Genomic DNA, 16,568 nt, shown 5'->3' with positions numbered 1-16,568 from the left:
TTTTCTCCCATTCTGTAGGTTGCTATTTACTCTGTTGGTAGTTTATTTTGCTGTGCAGAAGCTCTTTAGTTTAATTTGGTCCCACTTGTCAATTTGGGTTTTGTTGCAATTGCTTGTGAGGACTTAATCATATATTCTTTCCCAAGGCTCATGCCCAGAATGGTGTTTCCTAAGCTCTCTTCCAGAAGTCTAGAAGTTCGATGTCTTACATTTAAGTCTTTAATCCATCTTGAGTTAATTTTTGTATATGTTGAAAGGTAGGGGCCCAGTTTTATTCTTCTGCATATGGCTAGTCAGCTATCCCAGCACCATTTATTGAATAAGGAGTCTTTTCCTCATTCCTTGTTTTTTTCAACTTTGTCAAAGATCAGATGTCTGTAGGTATGTGGCTTTATTTCTGGATTCTTAGAACACTAGGTATTGTAAACGTACTAGTTCTTCCCCAAATCAATTGCTAAATTCAATGCAACTACAATAAAAATCCCAGCAAAGTTTTTTGGGGGGATTGAGGGAAATTGACAAGTTTTTAAAATTAATTTTTGAAATGCAATCAACAGGGCCAGGCACAGTGACTCATGCCTGTAATCCCAGCACTTTGGGAGTCCACGACAGAAGGATTGCCTGAGCCCAGGAGTTTGTGGCTGCAGTGAGCTATGATCGCACAACTACCCTCTAGCCTGTGTGACACAACAAGAACCTGTTCCTAAAAAAAAAAGAAGAAAAAAATTGCAAAGAACCAAGAACAGAAAAAACAGTTTTGAAGAATACATTTGGAGACTCAACACCACTGAATATCATGCTTTATTAATTAAGACAAGGTGGCACTAGCGTAAGCTTAGGCAAATGGACCAGTGAAGCAGAAAAGGCAGTACTGAAATAGATTCTGACATACACACGTGATTTATGACAGAGGTGCCATTGCAGAATTGTTGGTAAAAGAGAATTGGCAACATGTAATGGTGGATCAATTAACTACCCATGCAGAAAAGAATTAATCTTGATTCCCAAATGTGTAATGTAAAGAATCAACTCTAGATGGTTAGCAGATCTGAAAGGGAAATTTAGAATATGACATACGAGAATACGGCATGATCTCATCATAGGCAAAGATTGATCAAACAGGAAAATAAAAACAATAACCATAAAGGAAAAATTATGAATTGGATTATATAAAACTTAAGAACTCCTGCTCATCAAAAGGCTCATTTAGAGAGTTAAAAGGCAAGATACAGAGCAGGAGTCCATATTTGCAATACATACATTTGACAAAGCATCAGAACATGTAAAAAATTTCTTTAATATAAAGAACATATAAAGAATTCTTTTCCTTTTAATAAGACAGACAATCCAATACAAACATGGGCAAAGGACTTGAACAGGCATTTCACAAAGATAAACTCTAAACAGATAATAAAACGTGAAAAAAATGTTCATTCATCATCAGGAAAGTACAAATCTAAAACTACAATAATTAAATTCAAGAAGATTGATAATACCAAGTTTAGGTGGAGCAACAGAAACTCTGACACACTGTTTGGGGGACCATAAATTGGAAAAATCACTTTGAAAAACAGTTTGGAAGTATCTACCAAAGCTGAACACATGACATGATACATTGTCCAGCAAATCATCTCATGGGTATATACCACCCAGAAATGTGTATATATGTACCAGAAAGTGTGTATAAGAATGTTCATAGTAGTGTTATTCCTAATTGTCACTAACTGGAAACAATCTATATGTTAATCAACAGATCAGATATTAAATTTTGGTATATTAATAAATGGAATTTCATTCAGCAATGAAAATGAATAAACTTGCTACATGCTGCAACATGGAAGAATCTTGCAAGTGTAAGGTTAAGTGAAAGAAGGTAGCACAAAAGAGAAGCAAGACTATAATTTCACTTATATAGAGTTGGCGCATGGGTGAAATAAACCCGTAGGTTTGAAAGTCAGATAGTGGTACCCTCTGGGGAGTACAGAAGCCATAGTGACTGTGAGGGAACAGAGTAGGGTTTCTTGATGTTCTATTTCCGTGGATGTTCTATTTCTTGATATATGTTAGGGGTTACACAGGTACGTTCACTTCGTGAAAATTCACTGATATGTATACTTAATGATTTATTCTCTTTTAGTATATTATACTTCAGTGGAAAAGTATTAAAAAGGAAAAACGTTGAGAGTATGAATATGCAAAATTAATAAGTGGAAAATAGTTATCAAAATGAAGGAAACTTTTAAAAATAGGACTACTTTGCACAACTCAATACAAATAAATTTGAAAAGCTAGATAAAGTAGGTTATTTTCTAGAAAAATACAACTTACCCTAATAGAAACATATAATCTAAACATCCTAATTACTGAGAAAGGAAGAAAGAAAAGAAAGAAAGGGAAATGGTACAATTGTATACATGAAAAATGCCAAAGAACAAATAAGAAAGCTATTTCGAACAATAGCAGAATTTAGTACAATAGCAGTTTACAAAGTCATCATGCAAAAATAAATAGCCTTCATCGGTACAAACACAACAGCTGGAATATGCAGTAGAAGACATCTTATAGGATGACCAAAAAGGAAAATAAATACCCAGAAGTAAACTTGACTAGAAAATGTCTCAAATTCATGTGAGGAAAACTACAAAACATCCCCCCAAAATAAAAAAAAAGATAGAGATGAACAAATGGAAAGACATACTGTGGTTTTAGATTATAAAGCTCAATATTCTGAAGATGTCAATTGTCGTTCAGTACAATATTTAAATGCAATGTGATTTTAATAAAATACCATCATGCTTTTTTCAGGAGCTGAACAAAATGATTATAAATATTATTTGGAAGAACAATAACCTGGAAAGCCCTGAAAAAGAGGAACAATGGGGTTGGGGATAGGGGAAGAGTAGTCTAGCCTTATTAAATATTAAAATATAAAGTTTCTATAAGTAAACCATTATGGTAGGAATAGACTGACCAGTGAACAAAGCAGAAAATTCAGAAATAAATCCAATGCATTTGGAAATGTACATGAAAAAGGCAGCATCTCAGATCAATGGGAAAAAGATATACTTTCTAATAAAAAGTATTGGGATAAGTAGAGAACCACATGGAAAAAGATAGTATTGGATCCATTCTTCATACCACACACAAAAGTAAATTCAAATGTAGCAGAATTAAATGTTAAACTCTAATGAAACTGTGCAAGTCCTAGAAATAAGATTTGAAAAAAAATGGGATAATTTCTCTTTAATTTGGGAAGAAGGCTACTTTCCAAACTATGATTTGACCAGAAGAAAAAAGGGAAAAAGTGATACATTTAATAATACATAATTTTAAAAATTGAATACAAAATAAACATGATAAGCAAAGTAAAAAGTCGAACAGCAAACTGAATAAAACAGTTGCAACTTGTGTCACAAAGAGTTAGTAATTAAATATATAGAACAATTCTAAAAACTGAGAAGTCAAAGGCACAAAAGCCTATAGAAAAATAAGATAGAGATCAAAGCAAACATTTTAGTCAAAAAGAAACATAGCCAAGTGCAGTGGCTCAAACCAGATTCTAGTGACTGGTGAGGGTCTCACTCTGTCACCCAGGCTGGAGTGCAGTGGTGCAATTATAGCTTACTGTAACCTCGAACTCCTGGGCTCAAGTGATCCTTCCACCTAAGCCTCCTTAGTAGTTAGGACTACAGGTGTGAGCCACTACACCCAGCTAAGTTTTAAGAAATTTTTTTTGTAGAGACAGAATCTCACTATGTCATCCAGGCTGATCTTGAACTCCCGGCCTCAAGCAATCGTTCCAACTCACTTCCCAAAGCTCTGAGATTACAGGTGAACCACCATGCTTGGAGATTGGCAGTAAATGTTCTAACACATTTACCCTTTGATATAAAAATGCTACTTATGAAACTCTATCACAAATATCCACTAGCAAAATATAAAGACATTCAAATGCATCAAATTCATAAAACCATTAATTAAAATGGTTTATTAAAAAATTCATAAATGCAAAATACTGTAAATAACCCAGATCACTAGGGAAAAGATAAATTAGTTTTGGCACATCCACAGAGTGGCATATTAAAGAGGAATATGGAGCATCTCTATACACTAACATAGAATGATATCTAGTGCATAATGCTAGGCAAAAAAGGTAAGTTGGGGAAGTGTATAGTAAAATGTGTGTGTGTGTGTGGTTGTGTGTGTGTTATATTAGCTGCTTACCTAGTTTGGTGGCATAACCACACAGAATGGAAATGTCCCAAGTAACTTTAAAATGCAGTATTTTGAATATTTACCCCTAGTGGAATACTTGGCCCTCCTTGTTTGTGGTTTCTGTGTCCATACAGTCAACCAAACACAGATCAAAAATACTCAGAAAAATTTGTCTGTACTGAACAGGTACAGACTTATTTTTCTTGTCATTATTCCCTAAACAATACAGTGTTACAAGTGATTACATATCATGTACATCATATTAGGTATTATAAATAATCTAGAGATGATTTAAAGTATATGGAAGAATGTACATAGGTTATACAAATACCATGCCATTTTATATAGAAGATTTGAGCATCCTCAGATTTTAGTACTCCATGGAGGTCCTGGAATTGGTTCCCCAGAAATACTAAGAGACAACTATATATTCTAAGGACCAAAAGAAATGGCAAATACAACTTAAACTATTTTCAGTGATCATATTGTTGGTTGTAGTCTTCATATTATTTTTCTGATTCTGTTGTATATTTACCATGGAGTAAAGAAAGTAAGTATATTAGTGCTGCTCAGAATCAGGAAGGTTTGTGTGGAACAAAGGAATGCAGATATAAGAAGAGTTTCAATAAAAAGTCTATAGTCCTGAATTTGACCTGGAAATAGTGTGAAATCGTGATGTGTTTTGCCATAAAAAAAATTATTATTCCTTAGTTCTGTCCACTGGAAAAGCCTAGAAGCAATGGCCAATCCAGAAGCAATAGCCACCCCCACCATCCAGATGGTGATCTTCACACACTACTTCCCTTTCAAAAGATCCAGGGCTCCTTGGAAAAATGGCTGATCCCAGATGTGAGTCAAGAAATATATGATATCTTGTCACACAAGAATAAGAAAAACATGATTAGGACTATTTGAACTTTGTCAAATGGACACAACAGCCAGCTTGAAAAGGCCCCCACTAGCTAATGATAGAATAATTTGAGGAGCAATACAATAATACAATATCTAAAATGAATCGAAACTTACCAAGTATGTTTGAATTCATAAGTTGATAATGACACTTCAAAAAATTCATTAGTTATGTTTGGAAAATGTTAGAGATCTAATTCATTATTTTCAAAACTGGTTAATACAGAAAAAGAATTAAGGATTTATTCTTCCTTAATTGTGCTAACTATGCCACAAGGTAAATACATAGCTGATAAAGAATGCTTCCGTAGAGAAGTATTCAAGCTAGTAAATGAAGAAAGAATAATAGAATAGTGCATTCTGAAGCTCTTAATGAATTAATGGATCAAGGCAATGATCATTAATGGCTGTTAACATCTCAAAAAGAGAGACAACCAGACATTATATGCCTCCTGATGGATGCACACAATGTCACTTGTAAAATATTCTTACTAAAAAAAGTCAAGCCTGAGTCTGATCAAGCATCTATATCACACTACTAATTCATGGAAAATAAAAGGAAAATAAAGCATTCTTAATACCAAGGGGATATGAACAGCCAAATCCATAGATGAAAAACTACAGGACAAACCTCAACAAATAAATGGTAAGAAGAAAAAGATGGAGAACAGATATATTAAATATGCCTTAAGAGACACGTTATTCAATTGCAATGTATGGGCCTTATTTGGATTCTAATTTAAGCAAACAATGTGCAAAACAGTCATGAAATCTTTGACCAGGTATCAAGGATATTGTTAATTTTGGTATGATATTATGGTTATGTTTAAAGAAAGAGTCCTGATTTTTTTTGGAGATACATATTAAAATATTTACACATGAAATAATAAGCACCTGAAATTGCTTTAAAAGAACACAGCTAGGGTACCAAACAAGTAGAGATGAAACAAGATTGACCATAAATTGGTAACTGTTGAATCCGAGTGATGAGTACCTCAGAGTTCATTATAACATTCTCTCAACTTGTTTAGATTTGAAATTCTTCATAACAAATTTTAAAAGTTCAAAACATCATTATTCCTTTTCGTTCATCCATGCATTCATTCAAAATATATTGAGTAACTACTAAGGATTTGAAAAGGAACAAAAACCTTTGGATTTACATAAATCTGGAGGAAAAATTGACATATTAATACAAAATAGAAAAAATAAGGGCAGAATTCTTTTCAATAAAGAAATCTTCCTCTTCTCCATTCAGGTCACAATAAAGGCATTAGATTTTATCAGAGCCAAGATAAACTCCTTTGGCGTTGCCATTCGCCCTCTCCTCATCTAAAACAATATATTCTTGGATGAGTCTCTAGGAGGCGAACTTCACTCTATCCCTACGTAAATTAATAAAGTAGGTGAGCCTGTGTTCATCAGCCTCAGAACACCCCTTTCAGGGCCTTTTGTTAGCTCCACGCAGATGTCCTACCACAGCCCTGCCCTCCCCCACTCCATCAACTTGCCTGCCAGTGGAATATGTTACCTTTATAGGTGTGTTTGATTAAGCAGTCATTGCACTGTATTAAATGTTATGATATGTATTCAATACATTCAACAGATATGTATTTTGAAATGCACATAGGTATGTGATTTCCACGCAGAATATTAATTACTGTGGTTTTTAAATTAAGATTCTTCCTAGAACATCTGATATAATTATAGGCACTCTGACCAACATTTCAATTAGTCCTAGTTATGATTTATCTTTCATAGTATATTCTAAAAGAATAAGTTACTTCTCTCCAAAGAATTCAGCTTGAATTAATCATTTTTATATCATCTCACTTTTTTATGTTCTCTTTTTTTAAAAAACCAAACACTAGTTCTGTAAAACAAGGTACACATTAAAGAAGATTTAAAAGATTTGAAATGGACCTTTTAGAGAAGAAAACAATGAGACCTCGGTCAAATTTCATAAAGAAAAGGACAGGAGGATTGCTTCACAAACAAAAGAATCAAATTACACATTGATGCAAGGTGGCTCTTGTCTGCTTTACATATCAGGAAAGGATTTGTAGAACACTGGACATCACACACGAAATGTGTCAAGTACAGAATTAGGAAAGTTAAAAAAGCAATATGCATATTGTATCTGTATAAATAGATATGTATACATGTTTATTCATGTGGATATGTATAAATATAACCAGAGAATGTTTTGAAATCATTGTTCCGATGATTAGCATAGGAGGTCAGAGAGGAAGGCGCGCATAGCATCCAAATGCATTTATAGTTTCTTGGCCAATGTGGAACAGGAATGACAATGTACTCTAGTTTAAATACAAATAATAGGCTGATGTGTAAAAAACATAAGGAAAAACTCTTGGCATAGATGTTTAAGATGTATGTGTGTGTTAAATTATGAAATATCTATTGCAGTTATTCCCAGACTTTAGTGAGACCAAAGATGAATATAAGAAAATGTTTAAACAGTGACGTTGGCATATGGATACCAACTTGCTCTTTTTTCAAGTAAATACACTTTAAATTTCCATCTGCTGTTTTTTTCATTTTATTCAAAATGATATTTTAATGAAAAAAGTAAAAAAGACATAATTTTTTAACAGAAAAAGAAAACAGTCCCTTCTCTAATCACATAGACAGTCTAATGACAGGTATCAGTCTGGATACCATTTTAGCAGAGCTGGTTTTTCTTTTATTAAACTCTCTTAAAATTCAGATTTTATAAATAACCTATAAGCACAATGCAGAAAACTTGAAAAAGCAGAGAAAATCACTAAGAAAAAAAATAGCTCGAATCTCCCATCCCAAGATAACCACAACTTGGTATGCATGCACCTGGCATTTTTAATAGGTAACTGATAATTTTTATAAATCATAAAGCTATTATTCTGTACTATTCTTGTATTTTTTATGTAGCACCATATCGTGAATATTTCTCGAGTATATATTCTTCCACAATATGATTTTTCACAACTGAATACTATTATATTTACATAAACATAGAATCATGTACTTATCCCCTAATTGTTGGACATTTGTGGTATTTTTCCCTTTTTTTCTATAGTAAGCAATACTCAAATCTCCTGGGGTCTCTTCAGGTGCTGTAAGAAGAGATCTGCTTCACAGGACATCTCTTCTCCTCACCCCCATTCATGTAGAATCTCAGTCTCTGACATCCCTAAGGGTCCCTAGGGTTGGATGTTAATGTTCACTAACAGGCTGGCTCGGGTCTGGGCTAATGATTCTTGTCAGTATTCTCTGGGCACATTGGTATCCTCTGGAAACCACTGGTGCCCTCAACAAGCTATAAATGATCTACATTCTGTTTCATACTTGGTGGAAGCCTAACTCTCATCTTATCTTTTGTGTCATTTTGTTTTAGAGGGATTCAGACCACACATTGTTGCTTATCCCACAAGGCTCCTCATGAAAATAATTTCTTCAGCTTTTGCCTGCAGGCCCTCTTTCTGCAGACACCAGATGCTAAAGCTTGGTTTAGTCAGGGGCGCAGACAAAAATGTGGTTCCAGAGGCCCTGCTTCCTCAGGCTCACCCAGACAGTGGCTAAATGCCCCCTAGGCATAGGCGGGACTCCTGCTGTGAGGAAAATTTTGGGCCGCCTTCTCTTTCTCTCTCTTTCCCTGGAATAAATTCCTAAAAGTGACTGTGTATGTTTTCAAAGGCTTTGTATGTTTTTCTGGGCTAAATTATGCCTCCCCGCCTCAGATTCAAATACTGAAGCCCTAACCCCCAGTACCTCAGAATGTGACTGTATTTGGAGATAAGACATTTAAAGAGGTAATTACATTAAAATGAGGCTGGTAGGGTGGGTCCTAATCCAATCTGACTGTTGTCCTTAGAGAGAAAATTTTGACCCAGAAAGAGAGAGACACCAGGGATTCACACAAACTGAGAAAAGACCATGTACGGATGCAGTGAGAGGGGAGCCATCTGCAAGCCAGGGCGAGAGGCCTCCGGAGAAACCAAACCCGCTGCTCTTTGGGCTTCCAGCTTTCAGAACTGTGAGAAGTAAATTTTTGTCGTTAAAGCCCCTCAGTCTGTGGTACTCTGTTAGGACAGCCCTAGCAAACTAATACAAATGTATGCTCCAGAATTGGGCACACCGCATTGTACTTCTCATATTATTTTCTTCTTTAATTGTTGCCAGGAAATGGCAGAATGTCAAATCTGGAAGGATTTGCGGATCCAGGCGCACCACCAACAAGCGGTACTCACTGGAATTGCTCGCACAGCTTCTCAACATGAAAGTCCTGAAGCCCCACCTCAAATGACTGAATCAGTCCTCAGGGATGGGGCCCAAATTTGTGTATTTACAAAGCCTTTCCCCAGAATTTACAGGACATCCAATTAAAAAGATCACTGACAGCTCTCACTAAAAAGTGAGATTGGAAAAAAAAAAAATGGTATCATCTCTAAATAGTGACTGAGCAGTCAGCTTTGTTGAGAATCCTTTCCAGTAAATTGCACCACCTCCTTCTCTAGGTAAAGCGAAGTGCTTGTACCTGTCTCCAGTTCACATCATAAGGATTTCTCATCAGTCCACCCTTAGGACTTTCCTTGCCCTGAAGTGATGATTACGATAATGAATATGTGGATAATGATCATCATAGGAGCTGCCATACATTGAGCACCTTCAGGCTAATCACTCTGAAAAGAGATTTGCATAAATAACTCATCAGTCCTTACAAAACCCTGAGAGGTTTGTTATTATTTCAGTTTTTCAGGTGAGTAAATGAAGGCTCAGAATTAGGTTCATGACAGTATCAGAAACAAAGTACATCCTTGACTTGGAACCCCAAGCTCTTGGCCATTTGAAGTAAACCATGATTCTTTTCAAATGACTCAAAAAGAAAATCTTAGTTTCTAAAGGGATCTCAAGAAAAGAGAGTCATATCTCAAAACCTGGGTGGGCATATCTGTGTTGTCCACATGGAATGAGGCAAACTGTGGGAGAGCAGGAATAGATTTAGACCCACTCGTTGGAGAGGACAGGTAGTGAGGGCAGGTATTGAGAGGCAGCCCAGGCCATAGGAAACACATTATACTCAAAGTTCTTGACAGCACCTGAAAGATGATAAGTCCTTGCAAGCTGGAGCATAGGGTCCAACAGTAATAAGGTGAAGCCTCTATCAGTGAAGAGAGCCTGGAAGTGACATTTGGAAATCTGTCACCACCAGTATGGCTCAGGTGAAGAATTTGGGGGAAGTAGCATGAAGAAGAGGGAATGTAGAAAACTGGGTTTGAATTCTATCCCTTTTGGCTACATGGTTTTGGGTAAGTTCCTTAGCTCCACTAAGCCCTGTTTTCTCCTTTGTAAAAAGAGAATGACAGCCTTGTTGGTGATGGGAAAAACTAAAGGCAGTATGACTACAGGAAGGGCACAGCCTTTAGTGGTCAATGTAGAAAGAATAGGTTATTATACTTGGAGTTTGAATTGGCCAAAGCAATGCTGACTCTCATTGTGTAAAAACTGTGGGACAGGTTGTCAGCACTGGGATTTCACTCAGAGCAAAAGGCAGATGTCAAGACATCATCATCAAGGCACAGGTAGAAGTAGACTGGCTAACAAGAATGGCCTATTTCAGAATCACGGAATGTTTGGACTAGGAGCAGCCTACAGGTGAGGGTCAGAGTGTGTGTGTGTAGGGGAAAGGGGAGAGACTGGAAGCATAAGACAGAAAAAAAAAGGGCAAAAATGTGACCCATAAAATCTATATTATCCCACCATTCCCAATAGGACATATTTAGATACAGGAGCTCATCACTTAAGCAACCCTGGCATTAGGACCGAAAGCACTTCCTTTGAAATCAGATGGAGCCAAATGTAAATTTTTATTTAACCTATCAGCCTGGGTTTTTTTTCTCGATGTTCTTCCCTTCACATCCAGGCTTTAGCTCTTTAGTCACTTATTCATAGTTCCATGCACAGGTGCTTTTCCACTGTATGTGTACACGTTTTAAAGTCCAGATTCTGTAAAGTTTCACACTAGGCTTTTGTCAAAAAACACACTTTTTTTCTTCCTAATTAAGAATATTTAATGGCTACATTGCCAGAATTTCACTTTTGAAAGCTTCTCGATAGGAAGAGTACCTATGACATAATGGGAACTCAAGGAAGAATATATTAAAATGAATAAATGGACCAACAAATGACTACATGGATGCAGTATCAAACCACATATGCATTCAGACCAGGGCAGGAGAGAGGAGGAGTCAGATTTATGTCTTTTTGGACATTTTGAAATATAGCTCCCCAAGCTCTAGATTTTATTTGACCTGCCTTTCCTTAACTTATAGGAATACACGTGACCCTTTTCTTCCAAGATTTCTGTCACTTCCATTTCTACAGCTCTTTCCCTCTTTCTTCCTTCATCTTCTCACTAAATTAAGAAGATGGTTGGCTGAGAGAAGGTTTGGAATGAGTTACACTTTTTATAATTGAAGAAAACAACATTTTACAGATCTTTAAAAAATATAATAGGCCGGGCACATTGGCTCATGCCTGTAATCCCAGCAGTTTGGAAGGCCGACATGGGCAGATCACAAGGCCAGGAGTTCGAGATCTGCCTGGCCAATATGGCGAAACCCTATCTCTCCTAAAAATACAAAAATCAGCCGGGCGTGGTGGCGGGCGCCTGTAATCCCAGCTACTTGGGAGGCTGAGGCAGGAGAATAGCATGAACCCACGAGGTGGAGCTTGCGATGAGCCAAGATCCTGCCACTGAACTCCAGCCTGGGCGACAGAGCGAGACTCCATCCCAAAAAAAAAAAAAAAAAAAAAAAAAAACGATAAAGTAGAGAAAGCATTGTTATTATTGGGATTAAATTAGTATATTATCTGTTTCTGGCATATAGTTCAGAGAAATTCCTGGTTTGGGAATACAGAAGAGGTAGTCAGAGGAAAGGTGCTCGGGGTAGTGAGCTTCTTTCACAGCACTGAGCAAGCAGTAAGGGCTACACTCATCCCAGCTCTCTCATAATATCTCTCCAATTAATTTCTTGTCATTACAGGCAGTCCTTTATGCAATCTGTGATTCTGTATGTCACACACTAGAGTGAAACAAAGACCAGCTAAATGCCGTAAACCATCCAGAAGCCTTTTTTGTTCCTCTAAGGAGACCAACAAATCTATTCTTATTGGTATTCCTGTTAAACCCTTATAAATACTGGTTAGTCCTCCACGGCCATTTAAGAGACTTTTATATGGTTTTTGAAATGCTCTCCAGCCATATTGCTTTTATCTTTTTTTTTCCTTTATTGATTTTTCTCCTTAAGACTTTAATTCACTCTTCTGCAGTTGCTACAGTCAAGAGAGAAATTCTGCAGATCACATAGAGATAACATTTCAACCCAGACTGGGTCACACCATCTCACATAAGAATACCAGCGTCCTGCAGATAACCGGTCCTTTCCTGCTTTTCAAGCCCTTTTGGTCTCTCTTTTCATTTTTTTTCTCTCCTTTAGTATTTGAGACTTAATCTTTCTTCAGTCTTATTCTTCATGCTGAGCTCATCTGAAATGTACCAATAATTGCTACCAGCTAAATCTGGTTTCATCATTCTGAAAATTCCTCATTGAAAGCAGCCCTGTGGAATAGGAATCTGATCATTTCTACAAGTTAAAGTGACATTTGGTATGTAGCTTTACCAATACACTATCATGTATGTATAGATAATTCCTGAGTGGGTTTGGTTATATTTCTAAGAGGTACGGGCATATAAAATTTAGCTAAATGCTTCAGCAAAATATCATTTAATTCTATTAAAGTATCATCTAAGTGGCAGCATTTTAAAAAACCATAGGGCAACTAATCCTTTATGGAGTTTAATATTCTGCTGAAAAGCATCTTTAGCTTTGATTGCTAAGTAGACCAAGTCTTCGATACACTAGGAGAATGACTGCCTGATCTGCTTCGTCCTCCAGACATTGTATCTATTAAATTCAACAAATATTTTCTGAGTTCCTACAACGTGCTAGCTACTACATGAATATAGAGTTAAAAAAGGTATTGAATATAAAAGAGTCAAACTCACACTTAATATGTATGTATTGTAAGCACATATATGTTTGTTGCAGCATTATTCACAATAGCGAAGACGTGGACTCAACCTAAATGTCCATCAATGATAGATTGGACAAAGAAAATGTGGTATATATATATACCATGGAATAGTACACAGCCATAAAAAGAACGAGATCATGTCCTTTGCAGGAACATGAGTGGAGCTGGAGGCCATTATTCTTAGCAAACGAACACAGGAACAGAAAACCAAATACTACATGTTCTCACTTTTAAGTGGGAGCTAAATGATGAGAACACATGGATACATAGAGGGGTACAACACACACTGGGGCCCACCAGTAGGTGGAGGGTGGAAGGAGGGAGAGGATCAGGAAAAATAATGAATGGGTACGAGGTTCAATACCTGGGTGATGAAATAATCTGTATGACAAACCCCCATGACACAAATTTACCTATATAACAAACCTGCACATGTACCCCTGAACTTAAGATGAAAGTAAAAAAAAAAAAAATACAAACAAACAAATGATATGAGAAACACATATTTTGAAATATATACTGTGATTGACTCTATCTGGAGGGTCAGGGAAGGTTTCCTGAAGGAGGTAACATTTACAATTTTAGATTAAAATATCTTCAGGTAAGACCATTAATTCGTTCCTATACAAGTTCTGCCTTTATCCTTCAGGCTGAAGAAATCATCAATATCAGTGTGACATGAAATCACTTACAGTCCTGTAATTTATAAAGGTACTGGCAACATTTCACAACTCGTTGCAATTATCTTCACAATATCATTGAACATTAAAGACAAGAGAGGCACAAGGCACGCCTGAAAAAAAAAGTGAAGTTGATTTTAGAGCTTCCTTTCCTTTCTCCTGGTATCTTGTTTCCTCCCCTAGCCCACTAGCATCAACCTTGTGTCTTAATCCAGCTATACCCTGCTAAGTGCTAATTGCTAAGTTAAGCATGAATTCCTATCCTTTCACATGTTTGAATTTTAACTGGGAAAGGCCAGTCCTATTTGCTAGGAAACGCGGAATAGTAAAGCTAGAGCGGTGGAATGATTGACAGTAGGGTTGATATCTGGAGAAGTGAGAGCCATCTAGGTCTCTTCCAAGGACTGAATAATGTACAAATCCATGGCACTATATAGTCAAAATACTACTTACTGGGATAGATATTTCCATTCCAGTTAAAGGTTACACTGGTTTTTCTCGAGGTCACAGGACAAAAATACGGAGTTGCCAGGAGTTTGTCTCTTCGCTTCTCTGTTCTAAACTCCCTTAGACCATCCTACATTAGCTCTTAGTATTTATTATTAATTTATTTTATTAATTAAAACAGTTCCGTTAATAACAATATACACTTGTGTCGTGATTTGTAGTTTACCCTCCTGATTTCATGTGATCTCATTTAATCCTCAAAAACAACCAAAGGATAAAACTGAGGCACTGAGGGGGTGGAGAGACTTGTCCGAGACCACACAGCTGTTGGCAGGGCTGGCACTGGCCTGGCATGTGAGGGCCTGGGGTCTGTAACCTCTCTTCTGCCAGGGAGGAAGCTACCGATGTGTTTGGGCTCAGCACGCTCCTACAGCTGTCCACTGTGCGCTCAGTTGAAGAAGTCATTCTCCCAGACAGAGGGAGCTCTTCTGTGGTTAAGGATATAAAAAGAGCTGTGTTCTAAGGCCAGCATTTTTCCCCAGTTCCTCTCAAGGTCCATTCAGAGCCTAACGTCACATTTCTGGAGCCCAGGCACTTTAACTGTTATTATTTTGGGGTTTATTTTTTTGTTTGTAAAAAGAGTCCGGGACATGTTGCATATTTATGACCCCAAAATAGGAAGTGTGTGATGCCCACTCGACCGCAATGAATTCCAAGGCATAAAGGCCCCAGAATCTCTGGATACAAGAAGTCCTCACTCTGCCATCCCTTCTTGAGTGGTGTTAGTGGACTTCCTATGTGATCCCGAGGCGGAGTCAGCTGGTGTAAGAGTTGGCAATCAGCTCTGCTCCATAAACGGCATTCACTTAGGAAGCACGACTGGCGGCTTCATGCGATTGGAGAGAAAAAGGGAGAGGGGGAGGTGAAGAGAGGAGGAGCAGCCCTCGGCAGAATTCCAAGTTCCGTGGCACTGGCCCCACGGAACTCTGGAAACAAGAATCAGGCTTGGGCTGCGCAGGTTCCAAGTCACAGGGCTTCCATGGCTGGCAAGCGTCGAGCCGGAAATTCAGTTGAATAGAGCCCTAAATGTTTTTTTGTTTGACATTCATGCTTAACAGAAAATGATGAATCCATTAGCAACTCCTTCCGTTGCCAAAAGAAACAGACTTGCACTTGTAGATTGCTTTCATTCTGCGCTATCAAGCCTCTGCATGTGCTGCTTTCTCAAAGCTGACAGTCATCTATCATTTTTAAATGGGTTTAGAGGTACAGTCGTCTTTGTCTGAAGTGTGTGGATGTGTCAGCGTGAATGTGACTCATTAAAACAGACTGACCCAAACAGTTTAAATGGGATTCACAGTAGGGGGAAAATGTTTTATTTGAGGTTTGTTTGGAATTATTTTGAAGTTTGTCACTAATTTTGAAAAACAATGGGCTCATTTTCCTAACTTCTTTTTCTTCCCTGAGATGTGTCTAAGAGAACAAATAGCTATATTATGCACTGTCTCAAAAACATGCTCTTTGGAAATGAAAAAAGATTCTAGGATTATGAAATGTCGAGAGTTCCCTTGTGCTCTAGAACATTTCACATACTTAAATGACTTCATGAAACTCCCCCAAGTTTCTCTCTCTCTCCTCAAACCCTTATCCCCAATCCATAAACGACATCTTTGAACATAATCTTTAGACCCGTTTTTCATCATTTCTATTAGCCTTTCAAGGAATGCCTTTTGAAGTCAAAGATTTAACATATGGATTAAATCTTCCATAAAATGGGTTTAAATATTAAGAGAAAAACACCTGGCTGTATGCATCTGGGTCACAGGACATTGTATTGTTTTAAATGCTTCAAGATGTTCCATAAAATTGAATATGGCCAAACTCATCTCCAGTGTGGGCCTGTGGGCCCTCAACCCTGTTTCCTAATGGCTCTTTCTCTCTCTCTCGTCTCACATCAGTATGAAGTTCCTAAAGCAAGAATAGAAGGGCCAATAGCAGAAATTAAGCTCCAAGAAGATTTATATATATCAATGAAGACAAAATTAATTTATTAAGAGTTTCATGGCAATTAGTATCATTGATCTTCCAAGTTTTCTCTGTGAGCACAGAGGGAGATATTCAAAATGTTTAATACCTACAAGTCATGGGCACAACCAAGCAGAACAGACACTGTGGCAGGGTCCTGGAAGCCCCTTGCTGGATGCAAGAGATTAATGGAGCCCC

This window comes from Rhinopithecus roxellana, chromosome 1 (assembly GCF_007565055.1).
Source record: "Rhinopithecus roxellana isolate Shanxi Qingling chromosome 1, ASM756505v1, whole genome shotgun sequence".
NCBI lineage: Eukaryota > Metazoa > Chordata > Mammalia > Primates > Cercopithecidae > Rhinopithecus > Rhinopithecus roxellana.
This window is presented reverse-complemented; position numbering follows the sequence as displayed.